The sequence below is a fragment of the Lissotriton vulgaris genome, chromosome 12, assembly GCF_964263255.1.
Source record: "Lissotriton vulgaris chromosome 12, aLisVul1.2, whole genome shotgun sequence".
Classification (NCBI taxonomy): domain Eukaryota; kingdom Metazoa; phylum Chordata; class Amphibia; order Caudata; family Salamandridae; genus Lissotriton; species Lissotriton vulgaris.
In genome coordinates this window covers 544,393,409-544,420,737 of record NC_141700.1, presented here as the reverse complement: position 1 = coordinate 544,420,737, position 27,329 = coordinate 544,393,409, and positions in this window count along the sequence as shown.

Genomic DNA, 27,329 nt, shown 5'->3' with positions numbered 1-27,329 from the left:
GAACATGTAATTATTGAAATATACTTTCCATTCTTGCCATCTTATTTTTGGTTCTCCATGTTCTGTTAAAAATGGTATTGGTGGCGTTAATGTGAATGTTTGTGCCGCACACATTTTTTAGAAAGTATTAATTACGCTTCCAATAAACTTCCTTCTTTCTTAGAGTTTGTTCTTCCTTTTCCTTCCTTTTATTCTGCTTATATTAACCTTTTTTTTGCAATTTCATTCTTCAAAAGCGACTTTTCAACTTTTAAACTGCTTTTCCGATGCTTAACAATCGTTTCCTTCCTTAAAACAAATACGAGTCTTCCCAACTCGTTAAAATGGCCGCCGACGTGATGACGTCACACGCTAGCCAATCAGCGTGTGCGCATTCGCTTCCTTTAACATGCGTCACAATCACAAAGACGCTGCCTCATCCGCCTCTGCCGCTGCTGCGAGCAGTGTCTGCATCACCTTCCTCGCGCCTCTCGCTGCTTCTGCTGCTGCACGCGATAACCTCCTTCCACGCGCCTCTCAGCTGACACCTCACGCGCTGCTTCACACTGGTAACACGTTATTTTTCCTTCCTTTTCTTTAAAAAAAATAGTCACTCACTGCCCACTTGAATACTCCGTCGTTCCGCTCACCTCCGTCTTTTGTCAATTTCACTCTTCCGTTCCTCTTTTCAATTATCCTCGTCTTCCGTCTGTATCATCATTTCATTTCATTTCACTTCAGTCTTCTCTTTTTTTTTAAACTCCGTGGGTCCACGCAGAGTTGCCCGATCCTCCGTCGCCAAAATTGTAATGATGGCTCTTACTCCAAATTCATTATCATGTTCTTTATTGGCAACTCCGCTCATAACACATCACCGACGATGACTACATGTCCACCTTTCCCATCAACTGTCCCTCCCTGGAACCCCACACATGCATTCCTATTCTAGAACACTTCTACATTCTTAACTAAGAATACTACAACACAACAGTGCTGCAGTTGTTTAATTACTAATAACTTGCCAGTTCACAAAAACATGCGTAGATAGATCTATGCCTAAGACTTGCGTGGATTTTCTATGGTTTGGGGAGTCGCAAAAGTGATGAGCCTGTTTCTGGTGTGTCTGTAACTTTCGTGGTATCCCGAACTGTTGTTAGTTACCGTACGCATGTGTCTGGAACTTTTGAGCCTCCATGAAGGGTGACATTGAGTGTTATTGGGGGGTGACCCAAATGAGATCACGAAGACAACATTTTTTGGAGGCGAGGAAAGCTTTCTGGGAGGGTTCTCCCATTGAAGTCTACGGGGAAACATTTTGCTTGTTTGGAGGCGGAAGATGAGTGGGTAACACTTCCCTTTATGCACTTCGAATACACAGAGCATATACAATAATCGTTTGTAGAGTCAACTTAACTGTGCAACTGCACATTTCTTTTTATTTTATTCACCTCAAAAATATTTCTCTAGTTGAAGGACCCCCTTACCTTTCCTCGAGAAAAACAGTGTGTATACAACACTTTCTCCACACTAATTACCAGGGCTTTAAGTGGGATGAAGAAACTGGAGGTCCGTCAAAGGGGCGTGGCCGATGTAATTAAGGGCGTGGTTTGAAAACACGTAAGCTAAACATTTATGCTTCGCATATTGTGTCACTCGACGGGTATTTTGCTTTTTCTGTCATTTCATTCAGATATATGATACAACAAGTAACATTATACCTACAACAAGCCAGAACGAATAGCTTTGCCAATGGTTGTTAGTTGCATGAAATATATATGCCACAACTTTGTTTTTTTGTACATAATTGCTTCAGTTGTGAAATGGTTTGTGAAACTGTGAAAGAACTAAAACGAGTCTCTCTGAAGGTGCATCAATGGCAGTGAAGGTGGTATTGCTGCAGAGTAAAAAAAAAAAATTCTCTATGAAGGTGAGGGCAAAAATGGAGAGCCCGACAGGGTCCCGTCTCAGCACCTGCTTTTAAGAACTGTCGGCCCACTTAAAGCCCTGCTCATTGCAACACTTCTATCTATTGAAGGTAGTTGTAAGCTTAGAAGCACGAAGCATGTAAAGAAACTCAATATAACCTTTTGTGAATGTGCATTTAGCTACACCGTTGTGTGTGCATCAACCTTGGCATTGACACTTCCATTGACACACCCATGAGAACACTGGTTTTCCCCACCACACTCATATTTATCACTGCTGAAGCTTTTTAACACTTAGGAGTCATTCCACAGAAGTTGGTGCTATCTGCTTTGACAAAAAAATCACAAACCCTGATTTTGGAAACTCGAATCTTTCATAGATGCTATTTTCATGTCCAGGATCATTTAAACATTAAAAAATTGAAGAATTCTCACCTATTTGATTTAGCACAATAATTATTTTCCTGATCAATGGGTTATGCTTTCCTTGTCACCTCCTCGGAGTTGAGAGTAAATGGTTGATTACAAATGAGCATTAAAGGGCAGACATATTCAAACATTGCCTGATAAAAAATAAAAATAAAAGAATAAATCCGCACCAGCAGAAATTCCATGATGCATGGGTGCAGATTTCGGAATTTTCCGACTTCACTAAAGTTCCCAAGAGTGTTCATGGACATCTACAATAGGCCTTATTAGTTCTCTTAGAAAATGTTTTTGAGTTCCATCTTGCATTTATAGAAATAGAGACGTTTGCATGTATGTCATGAACCTCATATATACCTCAACAGCACATTTTTAAGATCCATATATTTGCAGAACGTGCCTCTCTCAGGCTTATACTTGACCCTAACTTTTTGAGGGTGTTTCCCTCACAGATAAACTAACCGCAACCCTCGGATAAACAACCTCACAATAAGCTGTTTACAAAATCAGCACGGGAGGAAGAGGACAATGCAGAAGTCACTTAACCCTTTCCATGCGGCCGCGATTCCCCTGGTGTGCTGTAAACAGCACTAACAGGGGCGGGCTGTGACAAACCCCAGCCGTCATCAGCACACGAGCACCGCAGTGCATGACGTAGTGCATGACGGCTGGGGTTCATCATCAGCATGGAAGGGGTTAAAAGATGAACACCACATTAGACCCATCTGCACAGTTGGCGTTACCCTATCTGGGACAGCAATGGGCTTCATGGCAGCCTCGCTCAAAATGGGCAAAACTAAGTGGTTGTCCTCGGTCTGAAGAGGACCAACCACATCACTCCAGCTTGCCAAGTGGTATAAGCAAAGCATCCACTTAAGTTTGAAAACCTATACCGGTTTACAATGCTTTGAATGGCTGTCCTCTGGACTACCACTCAAAGGTGCCCTCCGTACATTCTGACCTGATGTCTTTGGTGTCTGCAATCGGGGCTGTCTCAGTGCTGTGGTTGGCTGGGATGGGAAACATCCATTACTTCGCAGTCATTACATCACACTGCTTTTACAATGCAACTGTTACAACACAACTGCCTTTACATTGCATGCCATTACAACGCATGCCATTACAACGCATGTCACTACAACGCATGCTATTACAACACATACCATTACAACGCATGCCATTACAACGCATTATAAGGTAAGTAATGGAGATTTTTTAGTTTTAGGGTGGGTATGGGTTTTGGGGTAGATGGGAATAGTAATTTTTACCCCTAGTTATCCAACACTTTCCCTACTGTTGCACTCACTGGAGTGGGAATAGTAATTCTTACCCCTACACTATCCAACACTTACCCTTCTGCTGCAATCACTGGAGGGGGAATAGTAATTTGTACCCCTACACTATCCAACACCTACCCTACTGTTGCCCTAAAAGTATTATGCGTTGTAATGGAATGCATTGTAATGGTATGTGTTGGAATGGAATGCGTTGTAATGGTAGTTTTTAAATGTGTGGTAATGGCATGCGTTGTAAAATCATGCGATGTAATGGTAGTTGTGATGTAAAAACCGTGTTGTAAAAGCATGCGTTGTAATTGTTTGTGCTGTAATGTCATATATTCGCTGGAATTCCGGATTGAGAGGAGTCAAGGAGGTTGTTGTGTTCCAGGTGTCGGTGAGTTGCTGATTGATTGCCTTTTCAAGAACCTTCTCTGGAAAGGAAGGCACTGAGATGGTCTCTTAGTTCTTCAGTTCTGCTGGGTCAGTGGGTGGTTTCCTCAGGAGGGGCCTCATTTCAGCATGTCTCCAGTCCTCACTTAAGGAGGCCCAGGTGATGGAGGCTTTTAGTACTTTCTTTAGTTCGTCGTCAATCGTCTTGCTCCGAAGGTTGAAGATGTGGTGGGGACAGTGGTTGGTGGGTGCTCCAGAGTGTACGGAGTTCTTGATGGAGATTGTGGCTTGAGATGTGAGAGGGTCCCACCTGGTGAGCAGGAGTTCAGTTTTTTTGTTTGTGGGTGTGAGCAGGCTGATGCTGTCAGCGGCGGGGGTTGGGGTTTGAAGTTTTCGTAAGTGGCTGAGCTCTTGTCATGGAAGAAGTCCTGTTGGGTGTCACACGGTTCTTGGGAAGGGGTGATGTTGTTCTCTGTGGCTGTGGCATTGGATAACTCTTTCAGGATGGTGAAGAACTCCTTGCTGTGGTTTGTACTGGATTCTATGTGGTCTGCTAGGGCGTCCTTCTTTGGGTTGGATGTTGTGTCTGGGAGGTGGAAGTTGAGTGCGCTATTCCACTGGTCTTCTGATATCTTTTTCCAGTTTCTGTACGTGGAGCTAGGGGGAATGGTGCCAGTGTTGGTAGATCCTGAAATGGTGAAGTGGACAATGTGGTGGTCAGTCCAGGTGAGCTGTGAGGCGTGGTTGTACTTGACTCTGTTGCTGGATGTGAAAATGAGGTTGAGGGCTTGTCCTGTGACGTGGGTAGGGTCAGTGACATGTTGCTAGAGGCCGATGTTTCTCATGCCTTCCAGTAGGTCGGTTGTGCTGATGCCACTGGGGTCGTTGAGGTAGAAGCTAAGATCCCCTAGGAAGACGTAGTGCTTGGAGTCAATGGCGATCGAGGTGATGTTTTTAAATTTTTTATTTATTTTTTATTGGTATTCCTCATATACCATAATTGGAAGTCTTGATGGGAAACTGGCAACCTCAACGCATTTGGTCATCCTGATCCAGCCCTGATTTTAGTCGGCCAATAGCGAAGTGGTAGGCCTGATCCCTCAAGTAGCCACTGCTTTCCCAGCTCTACTCCATTTCACACTCTAGTTGGCGCCCGTGCTACTTTTTGAAGTCAAGGGAACCAGCAAGGCCCCAGATAAATCATTGGAAAACAAATCATCCGTCTTGCCATGTCACAAGGGCCGCCCAGATTTTAACCAAACTTCTGGGATCGCATGCCATGTCAGATTTGCTGGTAAGGATAATATACCTCAGACAGTTCTGAAAGGTGGGGGGGTTGGGTCCTTCCAGGCTCTACAAATTTCGCGCCTTGCAAGGAGCCTAACATAGAATACAAATTTAGTAGGGGGATCATTTAAATTGTAATCTATGCACAGACCAGATAGTAGGGTACTTGTATTTACCACCAGGGGCACTTGAAGGACGTCTTCCAAAAAGTCTCAAATTTCTGTCCAGTAGTCTTTTATTTCTGGGCAGTCAGCGAACATATGGACATCGTCCGCATTGGGGTACCTACATCTCGGACAATGGTATTCTGAGTTGGTGATTTTAGCCAATTTTTTCGGGGTTATATAAACTCTATACATGGTGTAGAAATGATTTCTTTTTAGCGTTAGCATAATTGATCGTCAAGGCACGCTGGGGTCCCTGGGGAATCCCATATCGGGGCCTGCATTGCGTAGTATGGGATATTGAGCCTTTTCCTAACATATACCCAATTTCTTAGGGCTGTACAAAAGGGGGTGGTGATGGACGGAGCATTTGAATCAATCAAACACTCACACCCAGTCAAAAGATCTAGGTTTAATCCATCACCGTTCTTTAGCCCACTCTGCCACCCCAGTTCAGACATGGCTATATGCAAATCAGTCTGACCCTGTGCCTCATGGGAACAGTCCAGCCCGAACTGCCAAGCCATGTCTTCCCTGGACCGGAAACAAGCTTCCGAGGACCAGTTTCTGGCATTCCAGCCGTCTTCAGCCCAGCTTGCTTGAATCCAGTGGCAAAGTGAGCAAGGGACTCACGTCTGAGCATACCCTGCCACACTTATGGCGGCCAAAAGCGGTACAAAAGGGGGTGGTGATGGACGGAGCATCTGAATCAATCAAACACTCACACCCAGTCAAAAGATCTGGGTTTAATCCATCACGTTCTTTAGCCCACTCTGCCACCCCAGTTCAGACATGGCTATATGCAAATCAGTCTGACCCTGTGCCTCATGGGAACAGTCCAGCCCGAACTGCCAAGCCATGTCTTCCCTGGACCGGAAACAAGCTTCAGAGGACCGGTTTCTGGCATTCCAGCCGTCTTTAGCCCGGCTTGCTTGAATCCAGTGGCAAAGTGAGCAAGGGACTCACGTCTGAGCATACCCTGCCACACTTATGGCGGCCAAAAGCGGTACAAAAGGGGGTGAATTGGACGGAGCATGTGAATCAATCAAACACTCACACCCAGTCAAAAGATCTGGGTTTAATCCATCACCGTTCTTTAGCCCACTCTGCCACCCCAGTTCAGATATGGCTATATGCAAATCAGTCTGACCCTGTGCCTCATGGGAACAGTCCAGCCCAAACTGCCAAGCCATGTCTTCCCTGGACGGAAACAAGCTTCTGAGGACCGGTTTCTGGCATTCCAGCCGTCTTCAGCCCGGCTTGCTTGAATCCAGTGGCAAAGTGAGCAAGGGACTCACGTCTGAGCATACCCTGCCACACTTATGGCGGCCAAAAGCGGTACAAAAGGGGGTGGTGATGGACGGAGCATCTGAATCAATCAAACACTCACACCCAGTCAAAAGATCTGGGTTTAATCGGTACAAAAATTTCTTAGGGCTGTCCCCAGAATCTTAAGTCTCACTTTTAAAAACAATTTTGGATCCCCAAACTTAAAGAGAAAAAAGTCTTGTCCCTGTGGGATATCCTGCAATAGTGCTGAAAATAGTAGTCCCAAAGAAGGTTGATCGATTTTACCAGCCAATAATCTAAAGTGTTTAAAATGAAATGCGTGGCAATAGACGAATAGATCTGGAAAAGTCAGCCCTCCTGTTCTTAAACTTCTCCTGAGTTTTTTCCAGGCAATTCGTGGAGCTTTTGAGTTCCAGATAAAGGATCCTAGTTTCCCTTGTAACTTTTTAATTGCCAATATGGAGAAAGATAAAGGTATGGAATTAAATAGGAACGTGATCTTCGGAAGGATAATCATATTAATTAAGTTGACTCTCCCGAATATATTTAAAGGAAGAGATGACCATTGGTGAAGTAGGGTACAGACATCTTTAATGACTCTGTCTAGATTAATTTTTGGCACCTCCTCGATCGTTTTAGCCGGATGTACCCCCAGATACCTCATTCTTGTCTTAGAAGAACAATTGTTACATACCTGTAAACAGGTGGTTCTCCAGTATTGGTGTCTTTCATAGATTCACATGCTTGAATATTCCCCGTCGTCGAAGTGGGAGTCCCACAGTAAATAAAATAGCAATAATGCTAAATATAATAATATACATAATAAATATATGTACATATAATACATGGAAAAGATAGAAAAATATAATGGGAATCTCAAAAAAACATTCTTACATAGGAATGCATGGTAAAGAGAAAAAAACTACTGTAACACATTAGTGTCATTATGTTAGTCCAAATTACAGCCAATCAGGCGTCAGCACCCTCTAGAACCTTCTCCTCAGAAGCTCAAGCCCTCAGATTTTCGTAGCACAAGTAATAAAGAGCACATGAGGAGAAGAGAGCCTCTGAGGGGAGGAGGGTGGGTCGCATGTGAGTCTATGAAAGACACCAATACTGGAGAACCACCTGTTTACAGGTAAGTAACAATTGTTCTTCTCCAGTATTAGGGGTGTCTTTCATAGATTCACATGCTTGAATAGAATAGAAAGCAGTAACCTCCGAGAACTGAGATTGCAAGTCAATAAATGGAAGAAACCAAGACAGTATCAGAATAATACAGTCATGTAACAATATAGCAATCACAGTAAAACATCAAGGAGGGGGAACAGAGGCTCGCCTTATTGAAACAGATGGCGAAGCACTGCCTGTCCCACAGCGGTATCCGCATCATTGATGGCGTCCAAACAATAATGCTTGGTGAAAGTGTGCCTGCTGGACCATGTCGCTGCCCGGCAAATCTGATGAAGAGGCACACCAGCAAACAGGGCGGTGGATGAAGACATCGCCCTCGTAGAATGAGCCCTCACTGAAGACTGCAGTGGTTTACCAGCTCGTTGATGGCAGAAGGCAATGGCTGAGGATAGCCATCGAGCAATAGTAGGTTTAGAAACAGGATGTCCCTTACGGAAACGTCCGTAGGCGATGAACAGCTGGTCAGACTTGCGGAAAGAGGCAGTTCTGGCAATATAAGATTTAAGGCATCGTTTGATGTCCAAGGAATGCAAGCGCTGTTCCGCCGGAGACTTTGGGTCCGGAAAGAAAGTTTTAAGGAACACGGGCTCATTCAAATGAAAGTCTGTCGGTACTTTGGGTAGGAAAGAGGGGTTGGTGCGGAGCGCCACTCCGTTAGGCCTGAACTGAAGGTAGGGCGGCTTGATAGTGAAAGCCTGCAGGTCGCTCACGCGGCGAGAGGAGGTCAAGGCCAAAAGAAACGCAACCTTCCAAGTGAGGAATTTGATATCCGATTTATGGATAGGCTCAAATGGTGACTTCATAAGTTGGGATAGCACAACATTGAGGTGCCACGATGGAGGAGGGCGCCGAACAGGTGGGAACTTGCGGAAAAGTCATTTGAAGAATTGTTGGATGATTCTGGACGAGCAGAGGGAAGAAGATCCATCATGCCTGAAGCGAGATATAGCAGCTAAGAAGACTCTCAGGGTAGAATGAGAGAGTCCTGACTGAGCAAGGCTTAAGAAGAAAGGAAGAAGCTGCTCTGGAGTGGAATGAACGGGATGGACATTTGCTGAGACACACCAATGGCAGAATCTCTTCCACTTGAGTTTATAAGTCTTGATGGTAGACGGAGCCCTAGCTTGAGCCAGAATGTCTCTGCATTCCTGAGATAAGTTCAAATCTGCGAATTCAAGGTACTCAGGTTCCATGCCCACAATTGCAGTGTGGAGGGGTCCGTATGGCACACTAGACCCCTGTCCATCGATAGAAGGTCTGGACGAGGACGCAGAGGAATGGGCTTGCATTGGGACAACAGAAGCAGTTCTGAGAACCATGCATGTCTCGGCCAACGAGGTGCAATCAGCAGGATGTGGCAAGGTTGTCTCCGCATTTTCCACAGCACTCGCGGTATTAGCGGAATCGGCGGAAAAGCGTATGCAAATAGATCGCACCAGTCGATCAAAAGGGCATTCCCGCACGACCCGGGATGGGGATGCCAACTTGCAAAAGACGGGCATTTCCGATTCTCCGGTGTTGCAAAGAGGTCTAGATCTGGGTGACCCCACTGGAGAAAAACATGATCCAGAGTCGGTTGGTGTAGTTCCCATTCGTGCGTCGAGGAGGTTGGCCTGCTCAGAGAGTCCGCCAAAATGTTGGAGACACCTGGAAGGTGGACGGCTGTCAGGGTGATCTGGTGGCGGAGAGCCCAATCCCAGATTGACTGAGCCAAGTGAGACAGATGAGGTGACTTGGTTCCCCCTTGTTTGTTCACGTAGTGCATACTGGTGGTATTGTCCGTTTGGATTAGCACTGACTCCCCGTGAACTATCGGGAGGAATGATTTGAGCACAAGGAAGATTGCCATTAACTCCAGCCTGTTGATATGCCACTTGCGCTGGGGCGGAGTCCACTTGCCCTTGATTGATAGGCCCTGGAGATGAGTGCCCCACCCCTCCAGGGAGGCGTCTGTCGTCAGCGTGAGATCTAGTGCGTGAACGAGAAAGGACGTTCCCATTTCCAGATTTGAAATTTGCGCCCACCAAAGCAAGCTCTTTCGCATGCGGGGTGTCACTGCGACAAGGTCGTTGAAGGAGCCGGAGACCTGAGGCCATTGGAAGTCCAGTTCTTCCTGAATGGGACGGGCGCGCAACCTGCAGTTTGGGATCAGTGCGATGCACGATGAAGCCATTACCAAGAATGATTTTAACGTCCGAACAGAAATGGACTGTTTTCTTCAAATGAGGGTGACCAGACGAAGGATTTTGAGACGTCGTTCGTGGGAAACGAACGCTTTGGAGAGCTTCGTATCGAGGATCGCTCCCAGGAAGGATCTGGTTTGCAGAGGTGTAAACTGCGACTTTTCGACGTTGATGGTTAACCCCAGGGACTGAAACACCTGTTGGCAAAGGCGAGTGTCCTGATGAAGTTGATGGTGGGATTGAGGCTTCAGGAGGCAGTCGTCCAGATATGGAAAGATTTGCACGCCTTGGAGACGCAGGTGAGCCACCACAGGAGCCAGTACCTTCGTGAGCACCCGAGGAGCTGAACGGAGCCCGAAGGGTAGTACCTTGAATTGAAAGTGCATTGGTCCCACCTTGAAACGCAGGTACTGGCAATGTCGTTGAATAATAGGGACATGAAAGTATGCGTCCCGAAGGTCTATGGTGGTCATGTAATCTTCGTTGGGTAGTAGACGAAGGACTTCCTGCAACGTCAGCATGCGGAACGATTGGGTCTTTAGGAACTGGTTGAGAGCCCTCAGATCCAGAATGGGTCGCCAATCTCCGGTCTTCTTGAGTACGAGGAAGAAACGAGAGTAAAACCCCTCCCCTCTCTTATGTTTCGGAACCACTTCGACTGCACCTTTTAACACAAGAAGACAGACCTGATGGTAAAGCTCCTCGAGGTGCGAGGAGGCGGGCCAAGAGGGGGTGTGCATGGAGGAATCTTTACGAACTCTAGTGTATGACCTCGTCGTACAATGTCCAACACCCAGCGGTCCGAGGTGATCGAGGAACACTGAGAGATTCGACCTCCAACATTCTGATGGGAAGAGTCATTGGCGTTTAGAGTTGGATCCTCGGTAAGAGGATTTTCCTCTGTAAGGTCTGGAGGATTGCTGGCGAGACTGCTGAGTGGGCGTGTAGCGTTGGCCGTTTTGATTGTAAGAGCGGTATTGCTGCCCACCTCGAGCGATGGAAGGAGTGCAGCGTCCGCGGGCACCTCGAAAGGACTGCTTCCGAAATTGCAGCGTGCCCAAAGACTTAGCCGTGTCGGTGTCCTTCTTAATGGACTCCAAGGCCTCATCAATATGAGAACCGAATAGTGACTCCCCATCATAGGGCATGTCCAGGATCCTGGATTGGACCTCCTGCCGGAAGGATGTGGATTTTAGCCAACCTTGTCGTCGGAGTGCAGCCGCACTTGAAAGCAGACGGAATGCTGTATTAGCTACATCGACGGCACAGTCGATCATTTCTTCTGACGTCCTCTGTCCATCTCGAAGGATCTGTAGAGCGTCAGTCTTGGAAGCGTCAGGTATGAGTTCTATGAGATCTGAAATGTCTGACCACATTGTAACACAGGTGGCCGAGAAGGTGGAGGTAGCGCCACTGTAGCAGGCGGTGGTGCCGGTGTAGTCTGAGGCGTAGCTGGGAAACAACGGTTATAATCATCCAGCATATGTTGGAGATTTGAGATCAAAGGTAAAGGAATGGTGGCCATAGGGACTTGAACCAGCAGTTCCTCAGACTGAGACTGTTGATCACCGTCACCTTCATCTGAATCCGAGTCTTGACACTTAATAATCAAGTCAGATGGACTTTGTGCAGCTCCAAAGGTATCCCCTTCTTGTTCTGAGTCAGAGTCAGGCTCAGATGTAGTGGCAAACATTGGAGAAGGTGGTTGCGTCTCAGGATCACAGAGCTGGTGACACGGAATCTTGTCGCGACGATGAGAAGATTCTGAAGTCTTCAAAGGTACTAACGGCAATGAGGCAAAGGAAATCGGTGCCGCAGTCGACAGTGCAGTCGTCGATAACGCCGACAATACTGGCTTGTTCGTCGACGAAGATGGTTTTGGGGAAATCATCGTCGACGGTACAGCCGTCAGGGCCACTGTCGACGGTCAATCAGCTGTAGACGAGGCCGACGACGAAGCAATTGTCGACGGGACGGTCGTCGACGCCAGTGTAGCCTCCGTGGACGGAGTCTTCGTCGACGAGGCTTTGTTCGACGTTGTCTTCATCGACGAGTCTTTGGTCGATGGTATCTTCGTCAACGAGATCTTAGTCGACGGAGTCGTCGTCGACGACGAGGATTTCTTGAAGACTTTCGTCGACGAGGATTCTTTCTTCTTCGTCGACGATGAAATGGGAATCATCGACGGAACTGGTTTGGAAGGCAAGGCAACCCTCGTCGACGTGGAAGCTGTCGATGAGATCGTCGTCGAAGAAGAAAAAGCTGATGTGGTAGTCAGCGTCGTCGTCGAGGATGTAGCCAATGCGGTTCTCGTCGTCGGAGCGCTCGTCGACGCTCCCGTCGACGGCGGAACTTTTAGAGCCGTGAAAACACCTCGAGAGGCAGCAGAAGGCGCCTGAGAGCCAGGTCTCGTGGGCGTAGAAGTGGTAGGAGTGGCTGAAGACGCCACAGAAGCTAGAGGCAAGGCCAACTTCATCTTTTTGAGGATAGGAGATGGAACATCCTGTAAACTACCACGTTTAGATGCTGCTGAGGAAAGTCCAGAATGAAAACTTTCTGCGTCTGACAGGGCTGAATCCTTGTCTTTTAGACGTTAAAGCCAAAGGATAAGGCGTCCTTCCCTGTCTTTCAGAGTCTTAGTAGAAAAAGTTCTACAGATCTTGCAGCTGCTAGCTTCATGATCAGGGTATAAACAATATATACACTTCTGATGGGGGTCTTTTTCAAAAAGGCGCAGCTTCCCACGTGAAGAGCAGGGTCTAAATAAAGACTTCTTACTTGACATGTTGTGAAAAACACTGGAAATAGAAGAGTAGAGTTGAAAACTGAGCAGAGCTCAGGGAGACTCCCTTCACACAACGTGCGGTAGAAAATCTGAGGGCTTGAGCTTCTGAGGAGAAGGTTCTAGAGGGTGCTGACGCCTGATTGGCTGTAATTTGGACTAACATAATGACACTAATGTGTTACAGTAGTTATTTTCTCTTTACCATGCATTCCTATGTAAGAATGGTTTTTCGAGATTCCCATTATATTTTTCTATCTTTTCCATGTATTATATGTACATATATATAATATATATATTATTATATTCAGCATTATTGCTATTTTATTTACCGTGGGACTCCCACTTCGACGACTGGGAATATTCAAGCATGTGAATTTATGAAAGACACCCCTAATACTGGAGAATCTGCTGTCTCTACCTCTTGGTTCCATTCCACAATCTCTGTCTTGTCTTTATTAACTGTATAACCGTGAAATTTCTCCGAAGGTTTCTGGTAAATGTATTAATCTAGGCAGCGCTTCCGCTGGGTTTGAGGTATACATTCATAAATCATCGGCATAAAACGCAAATTTCAATTCTAAATTAAATAGCTTAATTAAGGGGTCAGACCTAAGAAGACACACAAAGGGCTCGATATATAGGTTAAACAAAAGAGGCGACAGGGGGCAACCCTGCCTGGTTCCACGGGCATTGGGTATCTGATCGGTAAGAAACCCGTTTACTAAAATTTTAACACATGGTGCACTATATAGAGATTTGATAGCTGTTATAAAGTTATTTGGGAGACCAAAGCTAGCCAGGGCTGTCCATAAATATAACTAATCTACCTGATTGAATGCCTTGGCGGCGTCAACCGCTACCAAGGTCAAAGGCAATTTTTTCTCTACAGCTACGTCTATTGCAGCCATAACTTGAAAAGTTAATTCATTGAGTTGTCTGTACGGGATAAAGCCCCTCTGATCGCAGTGGACAATAGTTTTAACTACCCTGGCCAGTCTTGTCGCTAGTACACCTGCGAAGATTTTGTAGTCCACATTTAATAATGAAATCGGTCTGTAGGACTCGATCCTTTCTGGATCTTTGTTCGGCTTCAGTATTAAAGTGACAGTGGCTTCCGACCATGACTTTGGGGCCTGCTCTCCCTGTAGAAAAATTCCATTAAACAATAACGTTAAATCAGAAATTATTTGGTCTAAGACTATTCTGCACAGCTCCACAGGAAGGCCATCGGGACCCGCTGCTTTTCCACTGGCCATTTTCGAGATTTGAACTCTTACCTCACCTTCTCTAATCTCAGAGCTGAGGAAGGATCTATCGTCTTCTGAAAGACTGGGAAGCTGTATCTTACCTAACCAGTTTTCCACCCGTTGTCTACTAGAGCATGAGTTATTTTTATACAGGTTTTGCGTATAGGCCTTGGCCTCCTCTCCAATAAGTTCTTCGTCATGCGTGATTACCCCAGTACTAGCTCGGAATAAACTGCTATTCTGGTTCCTGGTTCTGTCTGCTCGGGATTTCCATGCGAGTAGGCGACCACACTTCTCTCCATACGAAAAATGTTGGAGCCTGCTCACGTCCCATCTGTCTTTTAAGATTTTGTCTAGATCTGCTTGGTACTCAGCCCGTAGGATATCCAGTTCTTTTTGTAAGTTGGGCCTAGTATCTGGCTGGTCTGTTGACGCTCTCTAAAGCTCCTGTTCTTTTAATTTAAGCTTCAGAAGGCGTTCCTCTTTCTTTTCCCTCGTCAATTTATTTCTCTTGATCGTCAGGGCACTCAGCGAGCCTCCAATAAAGGCCTTGAATGTTTCCCATATTATCTGCTTACTTATTGAGCCATTGTTGAGCCTAAAGAACTCCTCAGTCTGTGTTGCTAGATCCAGCCTGACCCCTTCTTGTAGTAAAAATGCTCTATCGAGAGTCCACCTTTTCTGCTGTACCTTTTGTTTAAATTGAATTACAACCTCAACGGTTGAATGATCAGACAGGATAGCCAGTAAATTAGATATGGAGTCGACTGCTGAAAAAGGTGCTTTATCCAATAAAAAAAAATCAATTCTAGAATGATGGCCGTATCTTCTGCTATAAAAAGAATAGTCTCTTTTCCCTTCGTTTTTTGCTCTCCAAATATCTATAAGGTTAAAATCCCTCATGACATTCTTAAGCTCCAATCGTGATTTTTGGGGAGGTGTAAATCTTACCCTGGAAGTGCGGTCCAATACTTCATCGAAAATCAGATTAAAATCGCCCCCAAGTATTACTGGTCCGACAGTCTCCAATAATCTGGTTTTGAGTTTCATAAGGGACCCCGAAGCATTTTGATTGGGCCCATAATAAACTGTGCATACAAAGGGGGTCTGACCAGCTATTAGGGATGCCACCAGCAATCTCCCAGAGTGATCTGTCTCAGACTTTACTAGCCTGATCCCGGCATTTGATCTAATTAGTATTGCCACCCCTCTTGTGTTGCCGCTTTGCTCTGAGCAGAGGATATCCTGAACCCACCCACATTTTTTAAATGCGGACTTGCATTCTCGCATCTCTAGATGAGTCTCCTCAAGCAGGCAAACATGTGCTCCTGAGTTATACAAATAATCGTTTACCCTGTGTATCTTCCTCCTGTCCCTTAAACCATTTACGTTCCAGCTGATAATTTTAAATTTGCATGACATATTGGTCATGTGGATCGTCTTTTAAAAAGGTTCGCTGTCCAGCTCCCATATAAAATACTTTGCATCTTCATTTGTACATGAAGAATATATTTTTCCTTCTTTACCCCTACCACCCAACTAACTACCCACCTCCCATGAGGAAACCCCCCATACCTGTTTTGGCGATCTTGTCGCCGGTTGAGAGCCCTCTGGTGTCTGACCAGGACTTCCCCTCAAATAAACGGAGAGTAGGCACCAAACTGTGAACTCTAATACCTTATCCTTTGTTAATTAAATACGTTTACGTTATTATACATATCATTTTCTTTTTACCCACTTTTTTAGTGTATAATTTTTTTTTCTCCCTTCTTTTAGGTGTGCACCCGTTTAACACGTTTTACTCTCTCCTTTTTTTTTTTTTTACTTTATTCACTAGCTATATCCTGACTATTCACCCTTCCCCCCTAGGGATTACTGTCTATGCTTGGGGAACATTTGTGTTATTTTCTAGGATCAATGTATCAAAATATACCAAAATATACCTATACATCTATCAAGGCATTATGGTGTTGAGGTGTGAAAAGGACTAACAAGGCTGTACTAGGAGCTCTCTCGCATTAAAGTTAGAAAGGTATCCACCTCTTGGGGTGATAGAAAATTATGCGTTTTGTTCCTCCACACCACTTTTAAAAAGGCTGGAAATCTCATCTGAACCTGCGCGCCCATACTTCTCAAATCTGGCATCCTGTTCCCCAATTCCCATTGTCGCTGTGCCGTTGCCTTCCCCACATCTGAGCGAATGAGATACTTAGCTGAATCTATTCGGAGTGTTGTGTCTGACAGAGTTCTACTCAGAATTAACTCCTTTGTGGTATATGTGAGGACGTTTACCAGAATCTTCCTAGGGGCTTTTCTCTCAGCATGAAGTCTGAAGGGGTCTCTATGCGCCCTCTGGATCTCTGACTCTAAATCTATGTCAGGTCTATCTTTGAGGACTCCCTCTCTGAGAAGTTTACATATAAATGTCTTAATGTCTCCATTCTCTACCCCCTCCGGGATTTTTAAGAATTTCAGGTTATTTCTCCTGGAGTGAATTTCCAGCCTCTCGATATCCATCTGGAGAGTCCTATTCTGGGTTCTGAGAGTTTCTATGTCTCTATCGTGCCTTTTAGTGGCCCCTGTTAGTAAAGTAACTTTCTCCTCCAGGATGCCAGTACGTTTACAGACGTCATCCAACTTAGCCTCCAAGTTGGAGCACTGTTCCTGAATACTTCTTTGGTTCGCCTCCGAAATTTCGAATTTGGATAGTAGATCGCCTCTCAAGATATAAAGGAATGACTCAACCTGTGAAAGTGCTCCATCTAGGGCAGCCAACACTATCTTACCCCCTATGTCGCTCCCGCCCGCCTGTGCCTTAGCAGCCCCCACCACCTCTGGAGTAGAGACTAAAGTGGGCAAGCCCTGAGCTGCTTGTAGGGGGTTTTGACTAAGTAGGCCTTCTTCAGGCGGCACTTGATCCTCTACATCTGCTAAGAGCGTGTATCTGTTCTCCAAGATCGCTGGTTGTGACACAGTGGTCCGTGCTTCTGATTGCTTGTCTGGAATGACTTTAGTAGAGTTGGAACTGGGAGTAGAGGATAGTGTGGGAGATTTCCCCCCCTTAGGGTCTGCAGCCTGCTCCATGATTTTAAAGTACGTTCTTAAAGAGGGTGTAGGTTTCGGCTGGGATATACAAGATTTAGGTGATTTCCGCTTCTTGGGCTCCCCTGCTCTAACAATTTTGTCCTTTTTTTTCCTTCTTCCTCCCCTTTGGGGTAATTGGTGTTACCTTTGTCACAGGGTTGCTCCAATATCCAGTCCCGGACCTCTGTAGCTCAAAATTGGATCTAAGTTGGTATCTATTTCTGGCGGGTGCAACATGCGCTACCGACTGGACAGGGGGTGTGGGTGCTGATGTCTCGTCTCTCCCCCCTTCACATCCTCTCCCAGAGGCTGCAGGTACAACAATTACTTCCACACCAGCTCGGATGTGTGCAGATTTCAATTGAGTTGGTAAAGATGTTATACCTAAGTCAATTCCCTCGTACTGCACTGAATTAGAAAGAATATGGTCAATATCAGAAATACCTGCGCCAGGCCCCCTCCGAAAAAATGCTTAACCCCCACCAGATCCTCAGTGTGTACGGTACCTCCCGCAGCTCGTTTCTTGACACCCCACGCTCCCTTGACTGACCGTGTGGCGTTGCTGTGGATCTGGCTAAGAGGTGAGCAGAGACTGATCCTGGCGAGTATCCACCTGGACCTCAGCCATACGCTTGCTCGACCTCCTCGCCGAAGCTCCTGCCCCTGCTCTCCTTCGGGACCAGCGTTGCTCTCTGCTCCCACCTCGCCGCCCGCAGAAGCCGGAAGAAACGCCACTCCCATCTTGTGTAAACTCCGCGCTGCTCCGTTCCGGGTCTCTGCGGCTTCTTCAGGGTCCTAGCGCTAGGCGGGCGCTAGGCAGACGCGGGTCGAGCTCCACACACCATGATAGAAGTATCCAGAAAGAAAGGTAGGAATAAAATAAAATAAAATTAGCTTGAGATCGCTAAATGCATTGCGGTCTCATACTTCTGCTCACCGTTTGGTAACCGTTATTTCTGCCTACAACAGGGGAAATCCACCTCAGCCGGGAGCTCTCACAGCAGACGTCAGCCTGCCGCCAGGTTCCCCCTCCCCAGGATTGTTTACTTCTGAATGACAATGTTGTCCGCGATTGAGGTGATGTGGTCAGGATGACGTTGCAGAAGATGGGGCACCGTCCTGGCGGTCTATAGGTGAGGGTGCTTCTGACGGTGTTTTTTCCGCCTACGTGAAGTTGGAAGGTGAGATGCTACATCATCGGGGTCGAGTCATCTGTCGAGGTTGTGCAGCGGGTGGTGTCCTTGTAGATGATGTTAACTCCACCCCTTTGTTTATTGGTTTCGGTTCTGGTGTGTTATCTTGTAGCCTTTGGTGTGGTGATGGCGATGTCTGGTGCAGAGGTGGGGTTCAGCCAGGTCTTTGTGAGGAAGATGACGTCCGGGATGAGGAATGAGATCATGTCCCAGATGTCTAGGTCGAGAAAAACAATATTGTCATACAAAATGAGCACAAAAAAAAAAAACAACCAAACTTTTGCGGCCCTATGCTTGAACGGGAAAAACACAATATCAACAACAAATATATATGAAAAATAGCTAAATTGCAAGAATATAGAAAATATGAACAAAGAAATAACAAATATTGTCACTACATTAACACTGATTAAACATAACAATAACCATGCAAAGACAGCAACCACCAGAACATTAACATCATTAAAATATAAACATTAAAGATTAAATGTTATGTGTGTGTGTGTGTGAGCAAGAAATTAATACTTTCTTTATAGATATCCCATAATTTTTTCAGATCGGGGAAAACTAACGGAGTTGAAATGTAATGACAGTAAGACATACCTCAGGGGTTTTGGCACACTCCATCCGGCAACGTCCTCTGCCGACCTAGAAAAGGAGAAACAGTAGATAACAGGGAGGAAGGACAAAAATAAGAGGGCCGGAATAAAAACAAGCATTGGCAAAGCTAACAGGTCTGGAAGTGGACGGTAGGGGAGTAGAAGTACTCACACACTTGCTTAAGGGACAGCAAAGAAGTGAGGGGAGTGAGGGAAATCAGAAAGTCCTCGCTAAAAAGGAATGGCTAATCTCCCATAGCTGGTATGAAGGGAGACTTCCTAAAAGAGAACACTACTTTCCTTCTATTCATTTTCAGTGTCCCCAGCTCAGTTTATTATTATTTTTTTGTACTATTAAAGGAAGCTTTAACGCTTGAGAACCCAACCTGTGAAAAAAACACATTTTTCTTAAAGACTAAGATAAAAGAGAAGTCTATCCAAAATCATCTTTATGGAAATACTCCCAAATGGGAGAGTTTATGTTGTGTTTTTATTTACTATGTTCTGACAAAAATATATGTTCCAAGAGCAGAACAAAAGGAAGCAAACAAAGCCCAGTTAGTTTTCCAAATCGTGACTTTTCCCACTGTGCTTACCCATATTCTTTGGGTCTCACAGGGCCTTGCTAACTACAGTACACTGGGCTGAATAAGAGAAAAAAAACTACATAAGACCAATATGTACATACTACACAAACTGCCATATAAGAACTACAGAAGTACAAAGAAAATCACTCCATGTGTTTATCAGGCTTATTTCATTTCTATGGCAATTACAACTGAATACAACTCTTAAACGTCTCTCCAGGGTTTTTACTTATTTCCTGGACCGTCTGAACCGTAGAAACAAACATATGGTGTCAGATGTGACATACATTCCTCTGTATAAAGATGGATACACTTGTTCAACAGTTGATGGAGGGACATAATAATTTAGAATGTACTCTTGAACAATAAATAGAAGCTTCAGTCAAAGAAAGAAGTGTTTTTCAAAGTACTTTCGGAAGGCAGGCAAAACTGCTGGAAAATATATCGGAACCTCAGTTACTAGTCACTACGGGACTTGTTCTAAGTAACGCACCAATGGAGCCTGCTATCAACTTGCAAATGTTCACGTCTGGAGAGGATACTGCTGCCTTCTTTATAACCTTTTAGGGAGCAGTCCCAGCTAGTCCCTCAACATGTGACAAATGGTTGAAATATTTGGCCCCAATATTGGTCAGGGATACCCGCACCGGTTTTCAGGCTGAGAATCCTGCCAGGACTGTTTCCTACAAGAATATGAAGAAGGCCATTTTAGAAAGACTTAGAGTAGATGAAGTAACTTACAGGCTGCGATTCGGCAAGGAAAGAGGTCTTCCAGGGCACACTCTAGAGTGTCCTTTTATAACTGAAGGATGCAGTTATCTGATGGTTGAAACCTCAGGATTCCTTCAAACAGGAAGGAATTATTTAGAGTTGTTTTAGTAAGCACTTCATCCCCTGACTCAACTGTGACTACAAAAACATACAGCTTTGATAGGGAACAGGCTATAGAAATGGCCAATATTTTTGCGAGAGCAGAGTCTCAGGAAGCTATGGCTGATCGCCCAAAACCATTTAGAGCTGTAGGACCTAGTTCTACTCAGAGTTTTAGGCATTCTACACCCTTCTTGTTTGAGAATACTACTACTGTGACAATGCAGGACCCCACAGCACACAAGATGATGGACGGAATGTTGCACAATGGCAAAACATTCACCCCCAGTCATAGATCTGGGTTTAATCCATCGTTATTTTGCTTACCAAGCCACCCCAGTTCAGACATGACCATATGCAAATCAGTCTTGACCCTGTGCCTCATGGGAAGAGTTCAGTCCGAACTGCCAAGCCATGTCTATCCTTTTCAGTCCATATAACAGACTAACATGTCCACCACTCAATTTAATATTTTAGTTCAAATCTGTTTTTATTGTGAACACAGCGTTAAGCCTACAACCTCATGCCGAGGCCGGCCGCGTATGTGATAGCTCTTGTGTTTCTGTGCCAACTTGGACGGGAGAGGAGCTTTAACACAGCGCCTTGCCTACAACCCTCTAGGGAGGGCCGGCGGCGTGGCTTAGGAGTGAGTTTCGCAGAGGCTTGTCGCATGCAAGTGTATATCCGCTTTGCAAGGAAGGTAGATGGCGGGTAACTGGCTCAATTGTCACAAATAGCCCAACAGGGTGCAACTGTCTCATAGAGAGACGAAGGCCAGAGTGGCAAGTAAGAAGGAAGGAAGTATGTGAGACCAGAGAGCTTGAGTGTAGGCAGAGAAAAGGAGAGAGGGTGGTGGATATGCGCGGCGTGTCGGGGAGTAGGGTATGGGGGGGCGTGTGTAGCGGCAGCAGCATCTGTAATGTGGATGGTAGTCAAGGGCATAGCCTGGCAGAGTCCGCAGGGGCGATTGCGTCCTCAAAGAGGTGCAGAGCGCGGAGTCTAGGGGGCATATGTCACGCATAATTTATAGAGCAGAGATACCGCACTAAGGGCTCCCAAACCGCTTTGAAGCGTGTGTCCCGCGCCTGTAACCTTGCTGTGAGTATTTCCATTGCCAGGACCTGCCAAAAGCGCACAAACCAGGAAGCTATTGGTGGCGCCTCAGTTCGCTTCCAGTATAGGGCGATGAGTTGTTTAGCTGTACCCAGCATTTGGAGCGTAAGGATCCAGTTGCTGCGGGTGAGTGCCCTAAGTGCGGTAGGCCGAATGCCAAGCAAGATCGTGCTCACTTCTTCAGGCAGGGGGAAACCCAGCACCCCTTTGATATGGCTGAGCACCTCCTTCCAGAAAACAGCTAGGGTCGGACACATCCACCATATATGCACAAAGTCACCAGTCGCAGAGCCACATCTCCAGCACATCGGCGAGGCGTTGGGGAAAATCTTGCTAAGGCGCAGCGGGGTGTAGTACCATTGAGTGAGCAGCTTATAGGCGTTTTCCCTCTGCGGGACACTGCGGTATATTTTGGGGATATCTCGCCATAGTCTGTGCCATTGGGAGGGTTCAATGTCTGTGTCTGCCGCTAATTGCCATTGTCTCTGATAGGGGTGTGCAGGCGTCGATGTAGGGTGCTGCAGTATGTAGTATATTTGCGAGATGAGCCTCTTCAGCCCCCCAAGGGAACGTGCCAGCTTCTCAAAGGGCGTGTAGGCCCTAGTGGCCGCTTGGTACATGTCTTCACCCGTAATCCAGTGGCGTAACTGGGTATGTTGCAAGCCAGCCGTCGGTGGTATTCTGAACTCCTCCCTGCAGTCCTCCCAAGTTTTGGGCGAGCCCCCGAGGAAAAGGTCCCCAATAACTCTGCAGTCCCCTTGCGTCCATTTTTCAAACGCCCGAGTCCGGTAAGCCGGGGGGAATTGTGGGTTTCCCGCTATCGGGGTGTGCGGGGATGGGAACGTAGTGAGACCCCTAGACACAGCTACCCTGTCCCAAATATCCAGGACCGTTTTTGTGGGGACTGCCATGTACGCACTTCTGGAGTGTGCCGTCCGCGGGAGCCAGGGCAGGTCCCATATGGTGCGTCCTGTGACCGCTCGATCCATGTGGAACCAATGCTTGTCGCTTTCGCTCCACCACGAAGCGGAGGTGTGCTGCCCAGTAGTAGTGCACCAAGTTGGGGCATGCCAGGCCGCCTCTATCCCTTGGTTCCATAAGAATCTTCTGCAAGAACCGGGGGCGCTGCCCGCCCCAGATGAAGGACGTGATCTCGCGCTGAAGGCTCCGAATGCAGTGGAGCGGGATTGGGGTGGGCAGACATTGGAATACGTATAGAATTCTGGGGAGGATCGACATTTTAACCGCGTTAAGGCGCCCCAGCCATGAGATCATCAGAGGCTTCCACTTCCGAAGGTCCTCCAGCACCGCTTTGCGGCACTCCATCCAATTTACCGAGGACCAGGAATCTAAATGGGATGTCAAGTCAAGGCCCAAGTACTTGATGTGGTTTTCCGCCCATTGGTAGGGCACAGCCTTCTTCAGGGATGGGATCTCCTCCGCAGGTATAGTGAGGTTGAGCGCCCAAGATTTAGTATGATTTATTTTAAGGCCTGACGCCTGTTCATATAGGCAGAGCACCTCGTGGACCGCTGGGAGGGATTCACGAGGATGCGTGAGAGTGAGGATCAGGTCGTCCGCGAATAGCACCACCTTGTTGTCTCTTCCCCCATGGGCTATTCCATGTATTCTAGGATCGCGCCTTATCATTGCTGCCAGCGGTTCAATTGCAAAGGCGAACAAGAGCGGCGAGAGTGGGCACCCCTGCCTCGTGCCTCTGTGTATTATTAGCGGCGGTGTTAGTTGACCATTTACCCTGATTCTGGCTTGTGGCCCTAGGTATGGGGCCATGATACTCGCTATCATTTGCCTAGACCGAGCTTCTGGAGTACCTCTTTCAGGAAGGCCCAGTCCACCCGATTAAAGGCCTTCTCCACGTCAAGCGAGAGAAGACAAGCCGGGATGTCCCAGTGCCGCACTTTGCCTACTAAATGCGCCAGTCTACGCACATTGTCGGCCCCCTGCCGGTCCCGGATGAACCCCACCTGGTCCGGGTTCACCAGCCCTGGCATGTATGGGTCGAGTCGTTTAGCCAGTATCTTGGTATATATCTTTAGGTCGGTGTTTAGGAGGGCGATAGGGCGGTAGGAGGTACATAGTGTAGGGTTTTTTCCTGGCTTCGGTATCAAAGCGATCTCCGCCATTCCCATATCGGGGGACGGGCCAGATGCGTCCGAAAAAGAGTGGAACAGCCTCAGTAGGTAGGGGCGAAGTTGAGTCTGAAAGATTCGGTAAAAGGTCAGCGGCAAGCCATCCGGCCCCGGAGTTTTCCCAGTGGGGAGATCTTTAATAGCCGCAGAGACCTCATCTTCCAGTATGGGCTCTTCCAGCTCTGTCGCGCATACCGGCGGTAACGGAGTCCCTTCGTAGTCAGCGAGGACGGCCGCTCGTGCTTCCGCTGATGTAGGTTCCCCCGCGTACAGGGAGGTATAGTAGGCAAAAAAGGCGTCCTGTTTGGCTCTTTCAGTGACGGCGCTAGAGCCATCCTGACGTTGTACATTAGCGATATGGGCTCTAGCTGCCCGAGCCCTCAGCCTTCCTGCCAGCAGACGCCCCACCTTATCCCCTCCCTCGTAGTATTTTTGCTTTAGTGCTAGTAGAGAATGTTCTGCCTTGTTGGTGCGCAGGAGTCGAAGTTGTCCCCTAAGGTTAGCAAGCGTTCTCCTGGACGCCAGAGAAGGTTGATCCCTGTCTTGCGCCTCCGCCTGTTTGATCTCACCCGCTAGGTCAGTCTCCAATTTATAGGCCGCCCGTCTCCTCGCTATCGCCAGGGAGGTAATGTGAACCCGTATGGTGGCCTTAAAGGCATCCCAAACTACCGGGAAGGACGTTTCCGAGTTGTCATTAATGGCGAAGTACGAGTCTATGGCTTCCCGGATGCTGTTAACATCCTCCGAGTCCCGGAGGACGCTCGGTGGGGGGGTCCATCGTCGCTCCCGGGGGGTGTGAGCTAGTGGGTCCTGTAGCAGTAGTTCCACATGCGCGTGGTCCGATAGCGAGATGTCTGAGATGGCAACCTTCAGCGTGTCTCGGGTCAGGTCAAGAGAGGTGAAGATGTGGTCGATGCGCGAGTAGGTTCGGTGGGAGTGCGAGTAAAAAGTGTAGTCTCGGACTCCTGGATTATGGTATCGCCACGCATCGACAAGCCCTAGGTCCGTAATCTGCGCCCTTAGCGTGGAGGACATCGCGCCCGCGCCGCTAAACGCAGTCCCCCCACAGTCTATATCTGGGTCCCATACTAGATTGAAATCCCCTCCGAATATTGTACGCGGTTCGCCGGTCTTAAACTGTTCTCGCAGGAGCGACTGGAGATATTTATCTTGCGACTGGTTGGGTGCATATACATTACCTAGAGTGAACTGTACCCCTCCCACCTGTACCGTGGCCCGAAGGAAGCGCCCATCTCCACTCTTGTAGGGTTTTGCAGATCTCCGCCTAAAGCCAGCTCTGCACAGGATTGTCACCCCCGCTGTTTTAGTGTCAGCCGATGCCCAGAATTGTGTGGGGTATCTAGGATGCGCCATGCGGCTAGTTTCCCCCGCAGAAGATGTGTCTCCTGAAGGAAGATGATGTCAGGGGAATGATGGAGAAGATAGCGCCATACCTGATTCCACTTGTTGGGGGAGTTAAGCCCTTTGACATTAAGCGTCAGGATCTTTAGGGGTGTGGGAACATTCACCGCCATGACACTAAGGGGGTTGAAGCCGCCTCATCGCCCAGTACCCAACACCCGCGGAGTGTAGGGCAGTAGCCTCCCCCTCCCACCACTGTCGCGCAGATACCTTCAATGGCCACCGGACCACCACACTACACAAAGGGAGTAGGGGCCAGGAACAAGGAAAGCTCAGATGAGAAGTAGGAAGAGCAGGAAGAGCAGGAAAGTAGAAAACACGTAGAAAGCATACAACCACAACAGGGCCATAATATAATGTCCCAGGTTCCCGGCATCCTCTACCCGAGGGTTTGGATGGTCTCAGGAATTTCACTTCCTATGGGACAAAATGGGGGGTGTTTTACTGAAGATATAGGTCCGGGTTGCCCCGCGGCCCGTCTGCCCCGCTGCCCAGGGCCGGTTCAGGGGTGATTAACTCTAGTACATCCCAAAGGTAGGTGTGCCATTTCAGTCGGATCAGAAGTGTAGGGCCCCAGTGGTGAGAATCTAGCCCCTGAAGGGGAAGGTCGCAAGGTCAGACCCCCATGGTCCCTTTTTTTTTAAGGGGGCATCAGCGCCCCATGATGTTTTACTTCAGCCCCTATTGTCGCTGTTAGCTTGTCAAGATCGCCTCCAGTGCTCAGATGACCCCAGGCGTTGGTGCGGCGAGCTGAACACCAGGAGAGTATGCCGCCTACATTATCGAGGTATGTAGTCCCAAATGAGCCGCCGAAGTGCAGGAGTCGTTCTACCTTATTTCAGGGGGTGCAGAGCCGCGGGGGTTGCCAGTCACGATCGCCTTCCAGAGAGCAGGTGTGTTTCATGGCGCATCAGTGCAGGGGGAACCTTTCTCGGCTTCTCGGAGCGCGAAGCCGCGGGGGATTGCCCCTCACGATCGCCTTCAAGGGAACAAGTGTACTCTATGATGTCCTGCTTGACCCGGGGCGCAGAGCCATCAGAGGGGGGCACGTTCACTCCATGTTGTCCACCTCATTCATAGATGTAGAGGTCTTTGGTCAGGGATTGTGGCGATGTTCTCCTTGCCGGTCGTTGACCACCTAAGGTCGGGAGCTGTTCTTCTTCATTTCACGGAGTGTGAGGCCGCGAGGCCTACCCCTCGCGATCACCTTCAAGGGAACAGATGTGCTCTATGATGTCCTGCTTGGCCTGAGATGTGGAGCAGTCATCCACTGGGGGGGGGGTTCGGCGACGTCGGTGTACTGTGGTCCAGTCCGATCGGGCCGGGAGTCTCTCTTGGCGCTTGGAGCGGGAGGGACTGTGCTCCGGGGATTCCGAGAGTCTAAGCAGTTGTGCCGCCTCGTGGTAGGATCGAATGACTCTGCGCTTGTCTTCCCAGCGAAAGATGAGGGCAAAGGGATGCCCCCACTGGTAGGGAATATTGAGAGCCCGCAGCTTCTCTGTCACCGGGCGGAAGACTTTCCTTCTATGCAGCGTATTGGGGGCCAGGTCTTGGAAGATTTGGATCTTGTGCCCTCCATAGCCTAGGTCCGGCTTGTCCCTCGCCGCTTTCAGTATGGCCTCCTTCTCCTTGAAGTAGTGCAGTCGGGTTATGATATCCAGGAGGAGGCCCGTCTTGCCTCCCGCCCCAAAGACTCGATGAGCACGGTCCAAGAGCGGTGGGGAGGCTTCTTCGTTGCCCCACACCTCGTGTAGGAGTTGGGCCACATAGGCCATGGCGTCAGTCCTTTCTTCCCCGAGTGGCACACCCGGTATACAGAGGTTGTTGCGGCGCCCTCTATTTTCGAGGTCCTCCTGCTTGACCTGGAGCTCAATGTTTTGTTCCTCCAGGGCCGCCACTCTCTGCCACAGCTGCTCCAGATCTTCCGTGCGTGTATCGATAACTTTCTCGAGTCCATCGATCCTGTCTCCCAGCTCGGTCACCTCCTTTCGCAGCTCTTTGACGCACGAGTGCACTTCTGATCTCAGGGACCCTATTTCCGATTTCAGGTTTGTCATGAAGGAGGACATGAAGGCCTGGGTCACCGGAGGGGAGTCGGCAGCAGGTTGTGGCACTCCTTCAGTTGGTGCTGGTGCTCCTGTTTTGCCCCACATGGCAACCA